The following is a 23,173-nucleotide window of genomic DNA, read 5'->3' as shown; positions in this document are numbered from 1 at the left end:
AGCTGATTCTTGAAGGAATCTTTAACTATTCAATCATGCATCCTTATCATACTCTCTCACCTACTGCCTCTACTTCACCTCTCTATCCATTTTAATAATAAATTAATTTATTAAAACTATTAAATAATGTAATAGTTATTACATTAAAGTACACTCCCACCAGTCAATAGCATTTGATAAACAATTCGGGTTCTAGTTGGTTGTCACATGGTAGGTATAATTCTTCTACACAAGCTTCCTTGTCAACAGTTAAGACTAATTCCACCACAATTAACCCAGCCATGTTATTCTCAATAATTAAGAATATAAACAATTTTCCACTACAACATAAATTTATTCTTGTATGGTTTTAAATAAGAATCATATTTTTTAAAAAATAAAAATAAATTTTACGTCGATTCAAAATAAGATATATGATTAATATAAAAGTGTTTGAGTTACGCTTCTTAACAAAGATGATATTTTGAGATGAAATCTTGAAACTTAAAATAATATTAAACTCAAAGACCTCAATCAAGTAATTCGATTAATTTAAATCTCATATGAGCAATCAAATTTCAAAATTCATGTCAGAAAATGAGATCCATCCTGTGGGGAATATATCATGGATAAATCCCACGCCAATCAAAAGAAAAAAAAATGAATAACCAATATGTAAATGCTTGACTACCATAGTTCAGTAAAATAAGGCTCAATACGTAGTAGACATGTCCTTTATAACTTATATTATAAGTTGGTAGTGGGGTAGACACGTGCTGCTCAATAGATCTATGTCCTTTGTTCTTTTTTACTAAGAGTCCGTTTGATTGCAACAATTGTGCCAAAATTGTCGCATATTAAAGGATGGGTCCGGTCGTTATTGTCAACAAAGCTCACCGAACCCACATAATTAATTAACGCACATATTTCTTTTATACTACGACTAGAATTAAAGATGAGGAGATAAAAGAAAAAGAGAAAAAATTTTGCAAGTTGCTGGCTACACAAATTAGGAACAAAAAGACGTGCCATGGAATATAACTTGATTACTCCCAGTAATTAATGGCATCAATAACGTATCTTATCTCACTGCAACGAGTTGATAAGAGTTTGGCCTATTTGCAAACCAAAGTTGGCTCAATAAGGTGAAACGAGTAGCGTCTCTTGCGTTTAGAGTGTGAGAATAAGATGGCTTGTCATTATTTTAGTGATAATCATGATTTGTCACTTTTTCCAGAAATAAAATGGGAACCTTGGAGTAGTTCAGTGTCCTAAAAATATAATGTATCAAGTAGCTTGCGGAAGGTTATTTTAGCTTTTGTGTTCTGAAGGTTCCCAAAAAATGGTAACATAGGAGTACGTCTAGGAACATAAAAAAAGGGAAGAGAAATAGTTGGCCACGAGGTGAAAGATTTTAATGACCATTATGATATAATTGCAAACCAACGGGTGGATGAATTTAATAGGAAAAGAAGTGCTTTTGATGTTGTTCGATGAGCTTCTTCTTCGAATATTATTATTCGTTATTAATAGAGATCATCATTGATCTTGGTTACAATAAATTTGAACTATTCTTGAGATCATATATCAATGAATTTACATAATGTTACTAATTGTCAATAAGTCATTACCATCTGTAGATGACATTTGTGACATCATTTCATATAAATTAATAGATTTCATCATTTTAGAAACGGAATTAGCTTTGGTTTTAGGAGAATTTGACTACAAATAAACTTGGTCACAATCAAGAACTCAAGGGTAGCATGTAGAGAAAGATCGTCAGACTCAACCGATTTGTTAGTAATGATGATCTGCTTGGGTTAACCAAACAAGTAGAGAATTAGTGTTATTTTTTCTTTTATTCATCTTTCCTTTTCAGAAAAACGAGAAATCGTGTTTATAGCCATACATTATGACGAATCACTTTATTTTCATACTCTCAAAGCAAAAGTAACCTTACTATGGGGCTAATAATGTGAATGATCATTGTACTTTCTGTTGGAATTGGCTCAAGAATAACTAAAATTAATTGAAAATTGGTTTAAGTGTAAAACTTGAAAAACGAAAAAGTGTAACTTCGTGACAATTTCGACCAAATATTCAGATTTGATCCGATGGTCAATATACAAAAGTAAATAGACTATCTTATTCTCCTCATTGGGTAGATCGTCGTTGTATATTTAAAATCTTGAAACCTATTCCGGATGAATGAGAAATTGTGGTCCAAAATTGGAAGAAATGAAGTATTGCAACTTTCCAAAAAGATACAAGTTTTGGCCCGCACTACTTTATATGCACCATTTCTACATCTATAAATAGCACCCTGTGGATGTGGTTTTGAGTACATCATTGCATTGAGATTCATTCTTCTCTTGCAATTCCTCTTTCTCTCATTCTCATAACATTCATTTGTAGAGGGAAAATTCAGTCGAAGTTTCGCCGTTCTTGTGGTTTGAAGTGCTGTTACCACAAGTGTGTATCTGTTGTATCTTGAGAGACATTTACCATTCAACTGTGAGCACCGTAGTGGGGCAATTTGTCTTAAGAAAAGAGTTATACTCACCTTGGATTTATTTTTCCACTCCTTATTTTATTTTGATTTTGTGTGGTCATTTTAGTCATATGCTTTGTGTCCTTATATTTTGTTCTAATTACGCTCCTGTGGGTTAAAAATTTTGCCCACAATAATAGTTTTTGACCATGCACTTGTGGGTTGAAACTTTGTTCATTTACAACATATACAACCATTATACCCCTAATATAATACCCGGAACAACAAACTTAAGACAAACTTGAACGTTTGCGGTTGGTGTTGCTTTAAACACTCTACTTTGGAGTAGTCTTCGTGCACTATTCATTTTTTCTCGTTGTTAATACGCTGAACTTTTGTTTGTGTAACAAAAATGACTTCCATTGAGGCTAATATAAGTCAAACCAGAATGGAAATTTTTGTCCCGCTTAGAGCAATTAATATAGCTCCTCCAATGGCGATACCAATTCAAACTATTTCAATCCCACATAGGGAGAAATAAGAAAAGTTCGGTGGTGTAGACTTTAAGATTTGGTAACAAAAGATATTATTTTATCTCACTATGCTAAATCTGGTTAAGTTTTTTAAGGAAATCGCTCTCGTCGTACAAGAAGGAAAAACAATTGGGAGTCGATCATTGCTTTGGATGCATGGAAGCACTCCGACTCTCTGCAGAGCTATATTCTTAATGGATTGGATAACACACTATATGGCATGCACAGTTCGAAAGACTCAGCTAAGGATCTATAGGATTCAATGGAAAAGAAGTATAAGATCGAGGATGCCAGAACTAAAAAGTTCATTGTTAGCAAGTTTTTGGATTACAAAATGGTGGATTCAAAAACAGTAATCAGCCAAGTGCATGAGATCCAAGTCTTATTGCACGACATCTATGCTAAAACAATGGAACTGAGTGAGTCATTCAAAGTTGCAGCTATCATCGAAAAACTCCCTTCTTTGTGGAAAGATTCCAAAAACTAAAACTATCTCAAATACAAACGTAAAGAGATGAACTTCAAAGAGTTGATCGTCCGCTTTAGAATTGAGGAAGACAATAGAAAGACTGAAAAGAAGCTTATTGTTTAACTTTAAGCAAACATCATTGAAATTGAGTCAAAGGTCAACAAGAAGCGAAAGATCTCTGATGATGCACCGCGCAGAGATAACTCTAAGAAGGCCAAAAAAGTTTAAAGGAAACTACTATAATTGTGAGAAGACCAGACATAAAGGAAACTCTCTGAGGTTGTTTCCAAGTGCAATATGATTGGCAACACAAGGGAATGGCGGGTTGACACCGGTGCTACCCTCCATGTATGTGCCGATAAGGGAATGTTCTCTGACTATCAAGAATTGAATGAAAAACAACTTTTCATGGGAAAGGCTACAAGTTCCAGGATCGAAGGAAAAGACAAAGTCACATTGAAGATGACATTCGTGAAAGAGCTTGTTCTCAACAACGTCCTACATGTGCCGGACATACACAAGAATTCAGTGTTCGGGCTTCTACTTAAAAAAATGTTTTTAAACTTGTATTTGTGTCCAACAAGTTTGTGTTTTGAGATGTATGTAGGAAAAATGTTATATGTGTGATGGAATGTTCGAGTTGAATGTTCTAACTATTGTTACCAAAGCAAGGCATTATGAATAAAATTACAAATTCTGTTTACTTGCTTGAGTTATCTTGTTTATGGCATGGACGATTACACATGAATTATAAATCAATGTGGAAACTTATGAATCCAAGTTTAATTCTAGCGCTTAAAATTGATTCTAATCAAAAATGTAAAGTATGTGCTAAAGCAAAAATGGCTAAAATAGGTCCATTCGATACAACGGAACACGATACCTCTAGAATTAATTCATAGTTACATATGCGATTTGAAATTCGTACAAACTAGATGAGGTAATAAGTACTTTGTAACTTTCATCGATGATTGTATAAGGTATTGTTATGTCTATCTTTTAAGAAGTAAAGACGAAGCCGTGGATGCCTTCAAATTATATGAGGCAGAAGTTGAAACACAACAAACGAATTAAAAATATTCATAGTGATAGATGAGGTAAATATGATGCACCATTTGAAAAATTCTGCTCCGAATACGGAATCATTAATCAAACAACGGCACCCTACTCTCCTCAATCGAATCGTATTGTAGAATGAAAAAATAGAACGCTTAAAGAAATGAAGAGTGGACATAGACTTGCATTCTAATTTCTCAATACGAATAATTAGTCCTACCTAAGATAGAATGTCTAAACGGTACTTCATCCATTGCTAGGCATTATGTAGGTCTCAATTTTTATAAGTGAACCCTCTTTGATATCAATAGTAAGTACTAAAGCCTAGTTAATTAACCAATTTGCCTCAATTATTTGTTTCAGTCAGAATACGCCGATCAGTCGAAACTTCCTATAGCCAGTTTTATTCACAATTCTAACTGGGAACAACATAGCAGATTTCTGTTCTTCAAGATATAATCTATTACAAAATTAAATAAAGATAAATGTCAAATATAACATGGTAAACCCCTAAGGGAACCACCTACGGGCCCCATGCCAAGATTAAAATAATCCACTATCAAAGAATTCAAAATACATTAGTTTCGGTTTAGTACTTAAGCAAAATTAAATGAAACAATCAAAAGCAAATAAAGATCAACTCACTCATTTTCTTATTCCTTTTGATTTATTGGAGAAGTGGAATCAAATCCTTTGGTCTTAAGTTTATCGTCACTTCACTATTATATTTGGCCTCGGCTAAACCCTATGTTGGGATTTGAAGAGTTTTACACGGCCCATGACACCCATTCGCTTACAACTATAAATATAGAAGTCATGAATGACTTTTCTATGTTTGCTCATTGTGCTTTCACATCTATAACACTTTCATATCATTGTTCAAGAGATCCAAGGTACAATTGATTGGTGAATCCATCATATTCATTCTTTTGATCGAGCAACCACGTTTTGGAAAAACATCACATCTTTGTGATCCAAAACACCTAGCATCCTTAGTTCACTGAGGAATGGACTCCCTCATTGAGGATTGAGAGAGGTGCACTTCAAGCGCAGGAAAAGTACCAGAATAGGAGGTTCTTGGGAATTCTACTTGAGAGAGGCAATCAGTTTAAGATCAGGAGGTTGAAAAAAGACAGCAGATCTTGTAGCTAGAGAAGATAGATCGAGAGGTCTAGTGGAGTGGCTAGATAGTATCTTCGGCTGTAGATCGTGAGACTGGAAGATTAATAGGGGTTTTAAAGATTATGGGAATTACTACAGCTAGAACTAGAGAGATTTGCTAGATTGAAATCGTACCGTAACCCTGATTAACTATAGTGGAGGTAACTGGTTTGGTCCTAGAGTTTTTCCCACGTTGGGTTTTTTCATCAACAAATCTTGTGTTTTTACTTCTTTCCATTTTATTATTGCAGCATTCAAACTTAGAGAAATTGGATTGTATGCTTAATTATCTAGAAACTAATTAAAAGTGACTTGTTGCTTTAATTAAACAATTCCGCACGTAAGGTCGAACTAATTGATAGTTTGGAACGTAAACTTGGTAATGTTAAAGTTGGAGTAGTGTGTAGCGTCCCAAGCCCGAAATCACAAAACTAGACTTAGGGTTGTGAATATGCCTACTACCTCATTTATTATCTAGTCCCTAGTTGAGCCCTTCGAAGATACTTTGTTATTTTACTCAAATGTAAAATAAACTTTGATAACTTGATATATACAAATGTATACACTTGCATATGTGGGTGTGTGTGGATATGTGATATTATAAAATAAGTAAAGTCTCTACTTGATGAGTGAATAAAAGTGATAAACGAATATGTAAGTAAAAGGGTGTGCATGTATATATGTGTGTTAGAATTGTTTGAATCTACACGTGACAACAATGATTTTACGTGTAAGTATTAGAGTTGTTGGAAAAAAATTTCAATGATAAATAAAACAAGAACATTATATTCAAAATTGGTAAATTAAATAACCATAAAATATATTTGTGATTGACTTGTTAATTATGTGTGTTACGATCTCTTCTCCTACAATCAATTTTTTAATCAAACACTAACTCTTTCTATGTTTTTGTGCAAAACGTCCCTACCTTTCTTTTTTGGCGAATTACATCCTCACCTTTACCTTTTTTTACGCAAAAATGTGTTGCTGTCAACTTTCCAGCAAAATACTCCATTAAATCAAGAGGTAATTAGTACAAAAGGTCCCTACCTTTTAATATTATTATGCAAAACATCCCTACCTTTCATTTTTTGGCATAATTAGCACAAAGGTATCTACCTTTCAATGTTATTGTGCAAAACGTCTCTACCTTTCATTTTTTTATCATTTTCACCCCTACCTTTCACGTTTCATTGCGAAAAAGTTCATTCTCATCCATTTTGTAATAAAATGACGATTTTACCCCCATATTCAAATAAAACAAAAAGAAAAGATAAATTACCAACTGCAATCATAGTCCTTAAATTTTTAAAAAATTACAAAGAAATCATAAATTCTCAACCACCACCACTTTCACAACCTATCAAGCTACCAACCATAAATCCACATAACACCACCTTTTGGCCACCATGCCTAACGGACTCCACCACCGTAAATGTGGTTGTTTCGGACTGATTAGTGACCAATACTATGGAGGAGGATATTGGAAGAGTGAGACGAGGCTGGTGGTGGTGGAGTTTGATAGGTGTTGTGGCCGAAAGGTGGTGCTATATGGATCTACAGATGGTGGCTTGGTGGGGTTGTGAAAGTGGCGGTAATTGAAAATTTAGGATTTATCTGTAATGTTTTGAAAGATTTAGGACTATGATTACAATTAATTAATTATTTTTTTCCTTTTCTTTTTGTTTTTTTTCAATAGGAGGGTAAAATTGTCATTTTATTGAAAAAATGGATGAAAAAGACCTTTTGCGCAATGAAAGGTGAAATGTAGGGCTGAAAATGCTAAAAATGAAATGTAGGGACGTTTTGCACAATAAAATTGAAAGGTAGGGACCTTTGTATTAATTATGCTAAAAATGATAGTAGAGACGTTTTGCACAATAACATTGAAAGGTAGGAACTTTTTGTGCTAATTACCTTTTGATTTAACGAAGAGTTGACAAAAGGACTTTTTGCGCAAAAAAAGGTAAAGGTGAGGGTGTAATCCGCCAAAAAATGAAAGGTAGGGATATTTTCCCCAAAAATATCGAAAGGTAGGGATGTTTTGTGCTAATTACCCTATTTTTCGAATTTAAGATCACGCTTGCCTCTTGATTGGTGCTGTTGTAAATTTTATCTCGCAAGTGGACGGATCGTAATAAGTAGTAAAGTGGACATTTTGAGTCCGGATTATCATTCTCACGAGAACTATACTTTAGTACTCAATTTATTATTTCTAACTTCTATTTGATGAAAATAAAAGAGAATAATGATTAAAAGTGGTTTTTATTCTAGCTACTTAAAAGTTTGTGGGTGCAACAGAAAATGAGTGAGAATTCAAATAATAAATGGGTATTAGGGTAGAACAACTTCACCTATTGGTCACTTTTACTTCTAATATCGAGATTCATAAAATTTAAAATGATGTTCGGTTGAATTTTTTAACGGTATTCAATTTACCCCTCTCGAGTTCTCATTGAGCCTATTTAAATAATTCAATTTCATATCTCTATGCGAATCAACGTTATTTAAGAGAAATAATAGTTCTAAGAATTCTTATAGGACCGCATCAATTAATATATGTATCTCTATTTATTATATTAATTTACTGAATTTTAATATGTGATCTAAACAAGAATCTACATCTCTGCGCAATTATTATTCACGAAATCATTGAATAATTTGCCAGAAAATTCAAAGCATTGAGAACCTGATTAAAATCCACACATGTAATTATAACGAACAAGGACTCAAATAAAAGAAATAAAGTTCCCAAATCAGTTACATTATTTGTTCTAAAATCAGATTAGCTACTTATAGTAATGAAAGAAAAACAAGAGGTAATTATGGATGATATTACTGGGTTTTGAATAAGACTATAGAATAAGAAATCAATCTTGCACCAAAATCTTCTTTCCCTTCCAATTTATGCTTCAACCCTTGAATTCGTTGTTGTTTTTTTCTCTTTAAATTCTTCAATTTTAACTCTCCCATCATGTTATCTTGTCTCTCAATGTGTGAAGAATCCTCCAAAAGTGTGATAAATATGTATTTATAGGTGCCTACTCCATTTATGTAGAAAGTAGGATTTTTATGGACTTCAAAACAGCCCAAAAAGTGCTCTAGACAATCCCAGCGCAGCGCCTAAGCTCTAAGAGTCAGCACCCAAACGAGGCAGAAGTTGGAACACAACAAACGAATTAAAAATATTCATAGTGATAGATGAGGTGAATATGAGGCAATATTTGAAAAATTCTGCTCCGAATACGGAATCATTCATCAAACAATGGCACTCTACTCTCCTCAATCGAATCGTATTGTAGAACGAAAAAATAGATCGCTTAAAGAAATTATGAATGCAATGTTGATAAGTTAGGGTTTACCTCAGAACTTGTGGAAGGAACCCATCTTAACTGCAAATTATTTTCTTAACAGGATACCCTGTAAGAAAATGGAAGAGACTCCATATGAATTATGGAGAATCATCATCGGTCTTACAAACACTTAAAAGTGTGGGGGTGCTTGGTAAAGGTTAAAGATCCTATGCCTAAACATGTAAAAATCATACCTAAAACGATTGATTGCATATTTATCTGATACGCCAATAATAGTAGTGCATATCGTTTCCTTGTACACAAGTCTAAAATTTAAGACGTATATGAGGGTACGATAATTGAATCAAGGAATGCAACATTCTTTGAAAATATATTTCTTTGCAAAGACAAGGAAATTGAAAGTTCGAATTAGAGAACTTATGAAACTACGAAAGATCTTCAAGTGAGGAAGAACTAAGGCATAGTAAATAGGCTAGAACGTCTAGTCCATTTGGTGGAGCTTATTGCTTCAATCGTTTGACATGAATGATCGAGTTCTTGTGATGAAAATGCGACACAATTACTTTTAACTTCTGAAGTTTCTTTTCCCGGACAAAACCAATTCTCAAATATATCAATTCAATCTCTCATCACTCATAATACTCTCTTGGTCTTTCAATTTCTTTTTTCATATGTGAACTAAATAAGTGATATTGGTCTTATTTTCATCATCAACTAATCGTTCTTCAAATTCCAATCAATAACCGAGAATTAGCTGGACACAAGTATCACTGATAGTTCTTTTGCTACTCTTTACATATTTTGATGCGTTTCAATTTTATTTCCTTTGTTTTTCCTTTTTGGGATCTTTTCTAATTCTCACAGATAGTTTTCACCATGATAGTTTTCAGCATAAAATGGGACATTGTACGCGGCCTTCTTTTTCGATAGATTATCTCATAAACATTTGTGATGAATAGGGCCATATTACTAAAGAGTAGCTTCACACTGTAGTATAGGTAACTTTTTCCTACGTATCACGGCTAGTGCAATATCTTCAACTTTTTTGGGACAATGATAAGAATCGATGAATAGTAAGGTAATGATCTTCTTAATTTTGGATGGATCTAATCACCCCCAACTTATTCTAAGTGGATTTTCAGTATTGTTATAACTCGGGTGATTAGTGTAATAATGAATTTCTGAAGTCTTAAAAGACTCCAGTGTAATTAATTGTACAACTAATTTCAAAGTTATCTATAGGTAAAATAAAGAATGAACTCGTGCTCGATATGTTCAAAGTCAAGTATAAAATAATGAAATTCAAGTAGTAATTGAAAATTGGAGAGTTACACGAACCTATTCAAATTTTGTTAATCAATATATACGATAATATCATTGGATATGAATCATTTCAACTAAATTCACACACCCAAGATTGTACAACAAAGCTAAATTATTTTTTCACTCAAAATTAAACCTAGATTAAACACGCAAAAGTCATTTATGCAAATTAAATTAGAACAAAAACTAGATTTTCCACCCCTAAGCCTAATTCCTATTCCTCGGTGTAGGCTTATGAAGCACAAACTTTACAAATTTTATTTAGGATGATAGACAGTGAGTGGTTTAACATTCTACTTAAACAAACATACAGTATCAAACTGAGCTTCACGTTAGATGAATGCTTTTGTATATGATGCATGAAAATTGCAAAAGTTGGCGTATTACTACTTTAATATGACGATTAGGTAAATCTTAAACGACAATGTAAGTTATGGCTAGGTTGGGACCCTCCCACTAAATTTACTATATCACAGCAACTCTTGCAATTTTAATTTTAGTGTTTAGTGTCAGCTGAAAGTAGCCAACAATGACATCAATTGGATATTCTCTAGGAAGTCTTTATGATATCTTTGCTAAAAATAATATACTAGTATTGGATAATTATGGACTTTTACTTTCCAGTCTACCCGAGCCATAAGGAAAATTAGTTGTTCAATTCCTAGGGGTTATTACATTGAATCAGTATCAATGCACCATCTCCATGGTTTCCTCCTCTTCTTGTGTCTTCAATTAGTCCAACCACAACCTGTATCCAATACCAGTTGACACGCAGGCCTAAATAAAATTGGACTCACAAGCCCATAATAACAATTGTAAGTGTTATGTCCTAAGTCCAATCAACTATGGACATAAATATTTTTAGTATATAATTAGTGCAATTTAATGGCAGATCTATTATTTAATTAATACACAATTAAATTAAATAATAGAGTCCGTAGATTCAAATCTTCATAATTTGTTAATCACAAGGAGTTGTGATTGCGAGATACAAGTTACATGTGATTGAATCTTAAATTGTCCGTGGTCGTAAGTAATAATGAGATACGAATATCGTTATTATGGATATACTATCATGTGTGGCATTTATTACTTATGAAGTAAGTAGCTGATCTTACAAGCTAAAGTGTGGTGACACTTGAATGAACACGTGGATATTTTATTATAAAACAAAACATTGGAAACCTGCCAAGAGATTCCACATGGATAACTATCTGAGTGTCAATGGTTAATGTCTAACGTTCGATAGTGAAATTAGTCCTTTGACTTGAGGTTGTCATAGTACCTTATATGAGAATGATCATGCTTTGAAGGTGTTGGATGTTGTTCTACCAAGGGCCGCTAATACGGCATCATTTAGGTATGTCAAAAATTATATGAAGGTTGTGAATGACCAATAGGGGATTCGTCACTCTTAGATAGTAAGAGATTATGATCTGCATTTCATTCAATTAGGTCGATAACAAAATCCTTTGCCAAGGTGTACTCATAAGTCGAAAAGGAGTTTTCGACTTATATTGATTTTATAGTGGAGTGAAAGATATGATCGAAAATCGAGATTTACACACTTCCATATCTCGTAATTGATCGGATCATACTGATGAATGGATTATAATTTCACGATAAACGAATGAGTTTGGTTTTGTCATACCACGTGACATTTTTCATCACATGTATTGCACTGACACATTGATAAATGTGAATCTAGGATGGCGAGTGTAAATTGGTGATAAATTAAAATGATGTTTTAACTTATCAATTTTGATTAGATCAAAATAATATTTTAAATCGTTAGGCATCGTGATCGAGAACCTGATGGATCGCACACAAAAGGAGAACGGAAAGATTGCGATTTCTCAATTAATTAATTTAACAACTATTGGATAAATTAATTAATTGGGTTGCTTATTTATAGGCCTGAATTTATTAATTGGATTAATTAATTCAAGGACTGAATTTAATTAAATAAGTTAATTAAATATTGGACCAGGCCAGGCCAAGCCTGTTCGAGCTTATATAAATATGATTAGGGTTTTCAAAAACTGTAGAGAATTCATTATTCTTATTAGTACAAGAAAAATCATAATCCTACAATCTTGTTCTTTGTGTAGATCGCCGTTGGAGGCTGGATAATTAGACAATTGTGGGTGGCGAATTAAGATCGTTGGAACAAAGAAAAAGCAACGGGGCTTGCAGATCTAGAGAAATGTATGACTTATATCACAATTTCTATCTAAACACAAAGATGAATCCTGGTGGAAATCAAAATTTGTTTTAATTTCCGCTACACATGTTTAAGTAGATTCTCAACAACAATAACAATAACAGACTTGCAGATCCAAATGATTAAGAGCTTGTTGGCCTATAACAGTACCAACAATAACCGACTTGTAGGTCCAAAAAAATGAAGAGCTCGCAAGTTCATAAAACGATAAGAATAAAATTAACCATTCAATACATTCACATGGTCGGGTCCACAATTATCCACTAGTAAATATTCGTCACATAAATGCTCTTCTATATAATATCTAATATTATATGCAAATATGTTTCATGTTTCTAGCAATTAAAGTTGTCTAAACTAATTTAGACAAATGGTTCGGAACAATTAAATAATTAATTAATCATATTAAAAAATTAATTTAATTAGTAAGCATATTTAATTAAAATCAAAATTTAATTAAACACCGAACTCTAGTCTCTAAATCTACAATTATTTGGCGAGACTATTTAATAAAAATCAAATTTTAATTAAATTTCTAATTAGAGTCCAACTCTAATTTCAAAAATTTAAGGCAGTTGAATTTAATCAAATAACAAACTTAGAGTTCAACTCCAATTCCAAGTTTCAAGCCGAACTTATTTAATCAAAATTTAGTTAAATATCAAAAAATTTTAAGGTGAAACAATTTAATTAAAATTAAACTTTAATTAAATGTCAAATTTGAGTCCAAATTTAATTTCAAGAACATAATCGGGTGAATAATTAGTTAAAATTAATTTTTAATTAAATACTAAATTAGAGTCTAACACTAATTTAGATTAAATTAACATTTTAACTTAGGATAAAACTCCAAAATAAAATAAAATTCAATTTACGGTTAAAGTTTAATATTTAAGTTAAGATCCAATTTTAACGAAAATATAAAAAGTTGTCAATTTTAAATAAAACTTTAAATGGGTCAAACTTTAAATTTTAGGTCAAATGCATTTGAAAATCTAATTCAAAACCATTTAAATACTTAAATTAAAAATTCATTTTGAAAATTGCAACTTGAGCCACTTAAAAATTATTAACAAGCCCCCCAAATTCTCAAATTGCAAGAAGGCCCTCCATTTTAAAATTACAAACTTGACCACTGAAATCTTTAATTGTCGGCTGCTCTCGAAGTTTCAAAAATTGCATAGAGTCCCCTATAGTTAAAATTGCACAATCACCCCTTATTTTGTAATTGCATGCACGGGCTTGCAATTACACTAATTACAGTAGAAGCCCCACCTTCAACCTCTCTGACCCAAAATGAGAAAACCCGCAAGTAACGATCGGCATGTTCTCCCTTCCATCAAACCGTATTGGTGGCGCACTGCACTGGATGGCTGTGGTGCCCAGCAACGTTGCACGCTATTGTGTTGCTACGATTGGTGCCCAGTGCTACCATGTGCAACGACGTCCAACATCGGTGTGCGCTGCCAGTCAAGCAGCGATGGTTGCTATCAGCCACAGCTCAGATCCATTTTTTTTATATTAAAAAAATATTATTTTCTTTTCAAATCAGATCTTCAAGATGAAACATTATTTTTAATTGCTAGAAACAAGAACAATTAACTTTTTAATTGTTCTACGATGCAAAATAATTTCTAACAAATATAAAGTAGGTTCTGATACCACTATTGGGAATTTATTTAATCATGCACAGCAAAAAATAAAACAAATTTTAATTCCCACCAAGGTTCTACTTTGTGTTTAGATAGAAATTGTAGCTTTCATTAATTCTGTAAACTCCTTTGCTGTTATTCTCCTTTTGTCATGATATGCCATCCACAACTATCCAATTGTTCAACCTCTAATGGAAATCGATACAGGGAACAAGATTATGAGAAAACTAGGTATTCCTTTCTCTTGCTAGCAAGAATAATGAAAAATCTCTTTAATTTCAAAACCCTACCCACTTATTTATATCACTTCAAATGGGCTTGGCCCTTCTCCTAACCAGGTCTAATATTTAATTAAATTTGGCCCATAAATTAATTAATCTAATTAATTAATTCGAGCTTATTAATAAGCAACCCAATTAATTAATTTATTTAACGCTTGTTAAATTAATTACTTGGTAAATAACAGTCTTTTAGTTCTTCTTTTGTGTATGACACATTAGGTTCCGAATCACGATGACTAACAACGTGAATTATTATTTTTATTTAATCAAAATCGATAAATTAAAGCACCCTTTTAATTTATCACCAATTCAGATTCGCCGTCCCAGATTGACATTTAGAAATATGTCAGGGCAACATATGTGACGGGAAATGTCACGTGATATGACAAAATCAACGTTGTTTGTTCACCGTGAAACTATAATTCATTCGTCAATACGATCCGATCAATTATGAGATATGGAAGTGTGCCAATCTCGATTATCAATCATATGTTTCATTCTACTATTAAGTCAATATTAGTCGAAAACTCCTTCTCAACTTTTGAGTACACCTTGGTCAAAAATTTCGTTATCGACTCAATTGAATGAAATATAGATTTTAATTTTCTACTATCTAAGAGTGACAAATCCTTTATTGATCATTCAAGCCATGATGCCGTATTAGTGGCCCTTGGCAGAGTAACATCCAATATCATCAAAGTATGACTGCCCTCATATAAGGCACTATAATGACCTCAAATCAAATGACCAATTTCACTACCGAACGTTAGAGATTAACCACTGATACTCAGATAGCTATCCATGTGGAGTCTCCCAATGGGTCTCTCCAACTTTTTGTCTGTAATAAAACATCTACATGTTCATTTAAGTGTCACCACATTCTAACTTGCGAGATCAGTTACTTATTTTACAAGTAAGAAATGCCACACTTGATAATCTATCAATAATAATGGATGATTTAAGATTCAATTATATGTAATTTGTATCTCACAATTACAACTCTTTGTGAATAGCAAATTACTAATATTTGAATCTACGAACTCTATTATTTAATTTAACTGAGTATTAATTAAATAATATATCTGTCATGAAATTGCATTAATTATATGTAAAAAAACGTTTATATCCAAGGTTGATTGAGCTTAGGGCATATCACTTACAAAAAGACTTTTGGGGAATTTGGTAAATTCATTTATGGAATCATAAGATTTAAAAAAAAATAAAAATAAAAAGAAAAGAAACTCAAATAAATTTTTAGCTTAATTTATTCTCCCATCTAATTCATATTATCACATGGCGTGCTTCAAATTCAAGATTTTGAAATATAAATGAAAATCATTATTTGGAGAATCGAAATATACAATTAGTTTGACATACTTCTTTAAAGTGAAACAAAAAATTAGAATGTGAGTATAATACTCATGAAAGCGCGAACTTAAAAAAATATCATGATATCCCATTTGGTCATTTCAATAATAGGCCTGTTTGGGAGTGATTTTTCATCTCAAAAAATTGATTTTTTAACCGTTATTTCACTATTCTAACCTTAACTTTTACTCCTCTCACATGTGGCCTTCACTTTTTCAAAAAATCAATTCTCAAAATCACTACTGAACATGCCCATAATTGTATTTAGAAAATAGATATTTCATATAGTTAAAATATTTAAACTATGTCGAAGGAGCTCTTCATATATTAATTTATATTCTTGTAGTTTACTTTGATCAAATTAACTATAACTAAATGTAGAAAATTATAAATTTTATTCTCAATGGCCTTTTAGGTATACTAGCCTTATTTAAATGTTATATGACTCAAAAAATGGTAAGGCGATATATTTTATTCTCAATAGGAGAATCGTGAAGATTAATATGATTTGTAAAACGTATTAAAAAAAATTCTATTATGTTGTAATAAATTCGAAGGGTTTATGATATTTTCTATTTATTGTTGATGTTGTATAGAAATTTGCTTTGAGATGGGAGATAAACAATGATAGGGAGAACAAAAGTTAAACAAAAATAAGAACAACAAAAGGAGATAGAAATTAATTAATCGTGATGGAAGTAACGGAAGTCCACAGGCCTTAAAGATGAGATTAATTCTACTTGTAGTCACTCTTTTACCCAAACTAATAGCCACTCCACCAGTCACCAAAACTACTTCATTTTTTCATTGACAATACTTTAGCCCAGGGAAAGAAAAGTAATCGGCGAACATAAACATAGTGTAAGTGTTATACTTTATATCCAATCGATTTAGGTTGTAAATACTTTTCATATGTTTAATGTATTTATTTTTGGCAAGATCTATTATTTATTTAAATTAATATTTGGATGAATAATATTAAATAATAGAGTCTGAAGATTCAAGTTTCATTAATTTGTTAATCACAAAGAGTTGTGATTGTGAGATACAAATTACATATAATTGAATCTTAAATAATCCATGGTCATAAGTAATAACGAGATACGGATATCGTTATTATAGATAGACTACCACGTGTGACATTTCTTAATTGTGAATTAAATAGTTGATCTCACAAGTTAAAGTGTCGTGACGCTTAGATGAACGCATTGATGTTTTGTTATAGAACAAAATATTGGTGAATCGCTAAGAAATTCCACATAAATAGCTATCTGAGTGTCAATGGCTAATTTTTAATGTTCGGTAGTAGAATTGGTCCTTTGACTTGAGGTCCTCATAGTGCCTTGTATGATGACAGTTATGTTTTGACGATGTTGGATGTTACTCTGCCAAGGGCTGCTAATATGATATCGTTTGAGTATGCCAAGAATTGTATGAAGGTTATGAATGACCAATAGAGAATTCGTCACTCTTAGATAGTAATAGATTATGATCTGCATTTCATTCAATTAAGTCGATAACGAAATTTTTGGTCAAGGTATACTCAGAAGTCGAAAAGAAGTTTTCGACTTATATAGGCTTAATAGTGGAAAGAAAGATATGATCAATAATCAGGATTGACATACTTGCATATCTCGTATTGATCGGATCATATTGACAAAAGGATTATATTTTCACAGTAAACAAATAAGCTTGATTTTGTTATACCACGTGACTTTTTTGTCACATTTATTGTCCTGAGACATTGCTAAATGTCAATCTAGGATAACGGGTGTGAATTGGTGATAAATTAAAATGTGTTTTAATTTATTAATTTTGATTAGATCAAAATAATATTTCACTTCAATAGACATCGTGATCAGGAACTTGATGGATCGCACATAAAAGGAGAGTTGGAAGATTTTAATTTGTCAATTAATTAATTTAAAAAGCATTGGATAAATTAATTAATTGAATTGCTTATTTATATACCCGAATTAATTAATTGAGTTAATTAATTCATGGACAGGATTTAATTAAATGAGTTAATTAAATATTGGACCGAGTCAGGTCAAACTCATTTGAGCTTATATAAATAAGTAGCTAGAATTTACAGTTTTGTAGAGAATTCATTCTTGCTAGCACAAGAAAAAACTCTGGTGCCTACAATTTTGTTCTCTGTGTGAAATTTCATTGAGAGTTGGACAATTGGACAGCCGTTGATGGCAGATCAAGGTTGCTGGAATAAAGGAAAAACAAAGGAGTCTGTAGATCTAAAATAAAAAGATATAACTTTTATCACAATTTCTATCTAAACATAAAATAAGATCCTTGGTAGGAATTAAAATCTGCTTTTATTTCCACCTTGCATGATAAGTAAATTTTCAATAGTGGTATCAGAGTCACTTTGTATCTATTAGGAATTGATTTACATATTGATAAAATTAGAAGTTAATTTATTCATACATTTCTTGAATCTAGCAATTATTGAATTTATTTTAACTTCAAAATTTGATTTTGAAAAAAAATAATAAATAAAAAAAATTTGATCTAGCGACGGGTGGCGGCGGCGGTCATTGCACACAGCAGCAGGCACTGCTAGCTGCTAGGTTTTTGTGCAGTAAGCCTGTCGTCTGGGTGATGGTTTTTGGTGGTGCAGCACCGATGAAACCAAAGAAAAAAATTAGGGTTAGGGTTTGGGAAGTTTGATTAGGGATAGGGGCATCTTCTGAAATTTATGAAATTTCGAGGGGCTTTTGCAATTATGAAACTGTGTCAAAATTTGCAATTTTAAATGGAGGGCTTGTCATGCGATTTTGAATTTGAGGGACTTGGTTTTAATTTCATTATTGGGTCAAATTGCAAATTTCAGAAGGAATTTAAATTCAAATATTAAAATTGTTTTAAAGCTGGGTTTGTAATTGAGTTTGACCCATATTTATTAGTTTGGCCCAAAATTGAAATTTTATTTAAAATTGACGATTTTTATATATTTTTTAAAATTAGATTTTAACTTAACCATTTAATTTTGACACTAAATTTAAATTTTTTTTATTTAGGAATTTTGTCCTAAATTAAAATTTAATTCTATTGTAATTAGAGTTGGACTTTAATCTAATGTTATTTAAAATTTTATTTTAATTAATATTATTTCCCAATATATATTAAAATTAGAGTAGGACTCCAATTTAATAATTAATTAAAATCTAATTTTAATTAAATTATCCCATCCTAAACTTTTTTCAAAGAATTAGAGTTGGACTCTAATTCGGGATTTAATTAAAATAAATTTTAATTAAATAGGTCTGCCAATTAAGTTAATTAATTAATATGATTAATTAATTAGTTAATTATTTCGATCCACCTATTATAATGAGTATTGATGACTATAATTACTATATTCTTGAGACACGTCTGCATATAATATTAGATATTATATAGGAAACATTTATATGATGAATGTCTATTAATGGATGATTATGGACTTGACCATGTGAATGTGTTGAATGGTTGATTTAATTCTTGTTGTTTTATGGGCTTGGGAGCTATTAATAGTTTTGGACCTGCGAGTCATTATGGGCCTACGAGCTCTTGATTATTTTTTGACCTAGGGGTTCATTGTTATTATTATTATGGGCTTGCGAGTCCATTTTCATTTAGGTCTGTGTGCTAACTGGTATAGGATACAGGTTGTAGCTAGACTAATTGAAGGCACAAGAAAAGGAGGAAACCATGGAGATGGTGCATTAATATTGATTTAATACTATACCCCATAGGAATTGACCAACTAATTTTCCTCTTGGCTCGGAAAAACTAAATAGAATAACTCCATAATCATCAATATTATTATTTGTATATTTATTTGCATAATTGATTCATGATTTCACACACACACACATATTTGATTAGACCATTGCATGATAAATTCCTCATTAAAATATTAAGTCTGTATTATTTTGCCTTCCATCATTATAGTGAAAAACGAGTCATAAATCGATCTCGGCTTGTTAAGTACACTCAAGGTTGGTCTATTAGGGACTTGTTTGACCCTATGAAATATTTGATATTCCTAAATGATGGGTTTGAATTAACTAAAATTCGTCTTTTGTTGAGTATACTCAAGAAGATAAGGTTTAGAGGCATGTTAAGCTTACACATAAGATGAGTGAGGATAAGAAGTTGTTGGCTTAATGATCTGGGAGTTGTATGCACATACAATTGATAATATTATCTACCCAAATATTTTCTTAAGGTTTGTTGAGTACACTCACGATCTTGGTCTAACAGATGGGATCCCGGCCCATTGGGAATCAATTGTGGATTCTAATAATTTATGTATGAAGGTCATGGATTTAATTTAAACAGTGGGAGCGTGTTTAATTAAAGTCTTTATTAAATTTGTGCAATGCATTATAATTTATATTGATTCTATATTTTTTGTCATTTACAGTCTTGAATCAGAGTAATCATATGAATTTAAGAAGCATACTGGATGCCAACAAACTGACTGGACCAAATTTTCTTAATTGGCACCACAATTTGAGAATTGTTCTAAGGTATGAGAAAATTGGGTATGTCCTTAAGCATCCCTTTCCAGGGGTACCTGCTAAAAACTCCACTGAGGAAGAGGTGGTTGCTTACAACAAACACAGTAATGACAATAACACTGCAACATGTGTGATACTTGCAGCTATGTCACCTGAGTTGTAGAAGCAACATGAGGGTATGTATGCTTACACTATGATTCTTCGTCTTAAGGAGTTGTATGATAAACAATCACGTATGGAGAGATACGAGACCTCCAAGCAACTGTACCGATCCAAAATGGTAGAGGGATCTTCAGTCAATGCTCATGTGCTGAAGATGATGATTGGTTTTATTGAAACATGGGGCCAATTGGGTTTCATCATGGATCATGAACTAAGTATTGACTTGGTTCTACAATCTCTGTCGAAAAGTTATTCAAAGTTCATCATAAACTTTAACATGAATAAGATCGAATGCACACTTCTTGAGTTTCTTAACATGCTTAAAACTATCGAGCCTAATGTCAAGGCTAGCACTAGGCATGACTTAGCCATTCAATCCTCCAAGGGAACTAAGAGAAAGACCAAAGAAAGTTTTAAGAAAACATTCAAGAAAGCTAAGAGCAATTACAAAGCAGTTAAAGTAGGCAAAGACAATACCAAGTCTGATGACCTGTGCTATCACTTTGGAGTGAAAGATCATTGGAAGATGAACAGCAACAAGGCTTACCTTGCAAGCTTAAAGGGAAAGAAGTCTTTTGAAGCTTCTACTTCAGGTATTTTTGTGATAGAGGTTAATATGTCTACTTCATTAGCTTCTTGGGTATTAGATACTGGATGTAAATCTCATATTTGTATAAATATGTAGGAATTAAAGAGAAGTAGACCCCTGTAAAAAGGAGAAGTTGACCTGTGCGTGGGAAATGGAGCAAGAGTTGCTGCATTAGTTGTAGGGCATACTTCTTACCATTGTCTTCGGCCTTTGTATTAGAATTAGAAAATTGCTATTTTGTTCCCGTCATTACTAAAAACATTATTTCTATTCTGTGTTTGGGTATGAATGATTTTTCAATTAATATTATAAACAATCGTTTATGGCTGCGATGTGTAGCAAAATAGGATCTATATTCTTGATATTGAGTCATCTATTATGAGTATAAAAAGTAAAAGGCGTAAAAATGATAATCTAAATAATACCTGTCTCTAACACTACAGACTGGATCATATCAAAGATGGATACTTGGGGTCAGTCGATTTTAAATCATTTGACAAGTGCGAGTCGTGCCTATTAGATAAAATGACCAAGTTTACTTTTATTGGAAAATGAGATGGCGTTGCAGAACTACTGGACTAATACATATTAATGTATGCGGACCTATGTCAATCACCACTAGAGGTGGTTTTTCTTCTTCATTACATTTACTGATTATCATTCTATATATGGTTATATATATATGTATGATGAAGTTCAAGTATGAAGCACTTGAAAAGTTCAAGGAATTCAAACTTGAAATAGAGAAATAAATAAGTAAAAATATTCTTACGCTGAGATCAGATCGAGGTAGAGAATATATAAATGGAGAATTTTTGAGTTATCTAAAAGAGAATGTGATTCTCTCGTACTGGACTCCGCCATATGCACCACAACATAATGGTGTATCTAAACAAGGAATCTCATATTGTTAGATATGGTGCGATAATGATGAACCATGCAAACATCCCAAAATCGTTTTGAGGTCATGCAGTAATTGCTGCATACTGTACACTAAATCGGATAAGCTTAAGACTAAGTTCGATAAATGCATATTTGTGGGATACCCAAAAGAGACAATTGGATATCAGTTTTATAACTTTGTTGAGAAGAAGGTGTATATCTCAAGACATGTCATATTCCTAGAGAAATAGTTTATTCTAGGATAGGGTAGGGAGCAAAAACTTAAGGAGTAAAAAGATTGCAGATTTTATTTTATGTTGTACTAAACAAAGAGACACATTATGTTTAGCGAAAATTCCGCTAAAATTTTCTATATCTTTTCTTTTTTAACTTTTTCCACCTTTGCCTTTCTTCTTCGGGTACTTTTTTCTATTCCTTCCCGTGCCCATTCACACGTGTGCATTGTAATATTTGCAAATAGGAAACATGTTTATCTTTATATATTTTTTCTTGAAAAATTTACAAAATATACCATGTGTTTTTTAAACATTGGTCAGAAATTTTATCATCTTCTTTTCTTTAAACTACAACTCGAAAAAGGGAAAAAAAAAAGTCAATTAATAAGTTGTTGGAAAAAAAAGGAAAAAATCATTTAAATTTTATTATAAAATGGACTAATGAAAATTATTAGTTGTCACCATTTACTAAATAAGAGCATCTACAAAAGACTCTGTAAATACAAGATGCTCCATACTTTAGAGAGTTAATACCTAAAATAAACTCTTTTGTTTTACCATTTCAAAATAGAGAGTCAAACTCAACTATAAGTTTAATTCATAATAATAGCATTTAATAACTTAAAGATTCCAATACTCTACTTTATGTTATGAGTGATTTTACCAACCCATAAACATATCAAGAAATCCAATTACTTAAATACAAAAGTAAATTGACCATCATCATTTATGCTTGTGTAATTTATCATTCAACAAAGTTTAAAATTAACTTGTATGTTCACGAATTAAATTCAACACCAAATACTAAATTAGTTTGGGGAAAAAACTGTTCAAATTAGGAATTGATCGATCCACAAAAAATGCAAGAATTTTTCCCCGACTCTTTCGACAATTTTTTACCCTTAACCTTTTATCGTTTCTCAT

This window comes from Olea europaea, unplaced genomic scaffold (genome assembly GCF_002742605.1).
Source record: "Olea europaea var. sylvestris unplaced genomic scaffold, O_europaea_v1 scaffold72, whole genome shotgun sequence".
Classification (NCBI taxonomy): domain Eukaryota; kingdom Viridiplantae; phylum Streptophyta; class Magnoliopsida; order Lamiales; family Oleaceae; genus Olea; species Olea europaea.
The sequence above is the reverse complement of the archived record's forward strand: the minus strand, read 5'-3'. Positions refer to the sequence as shown.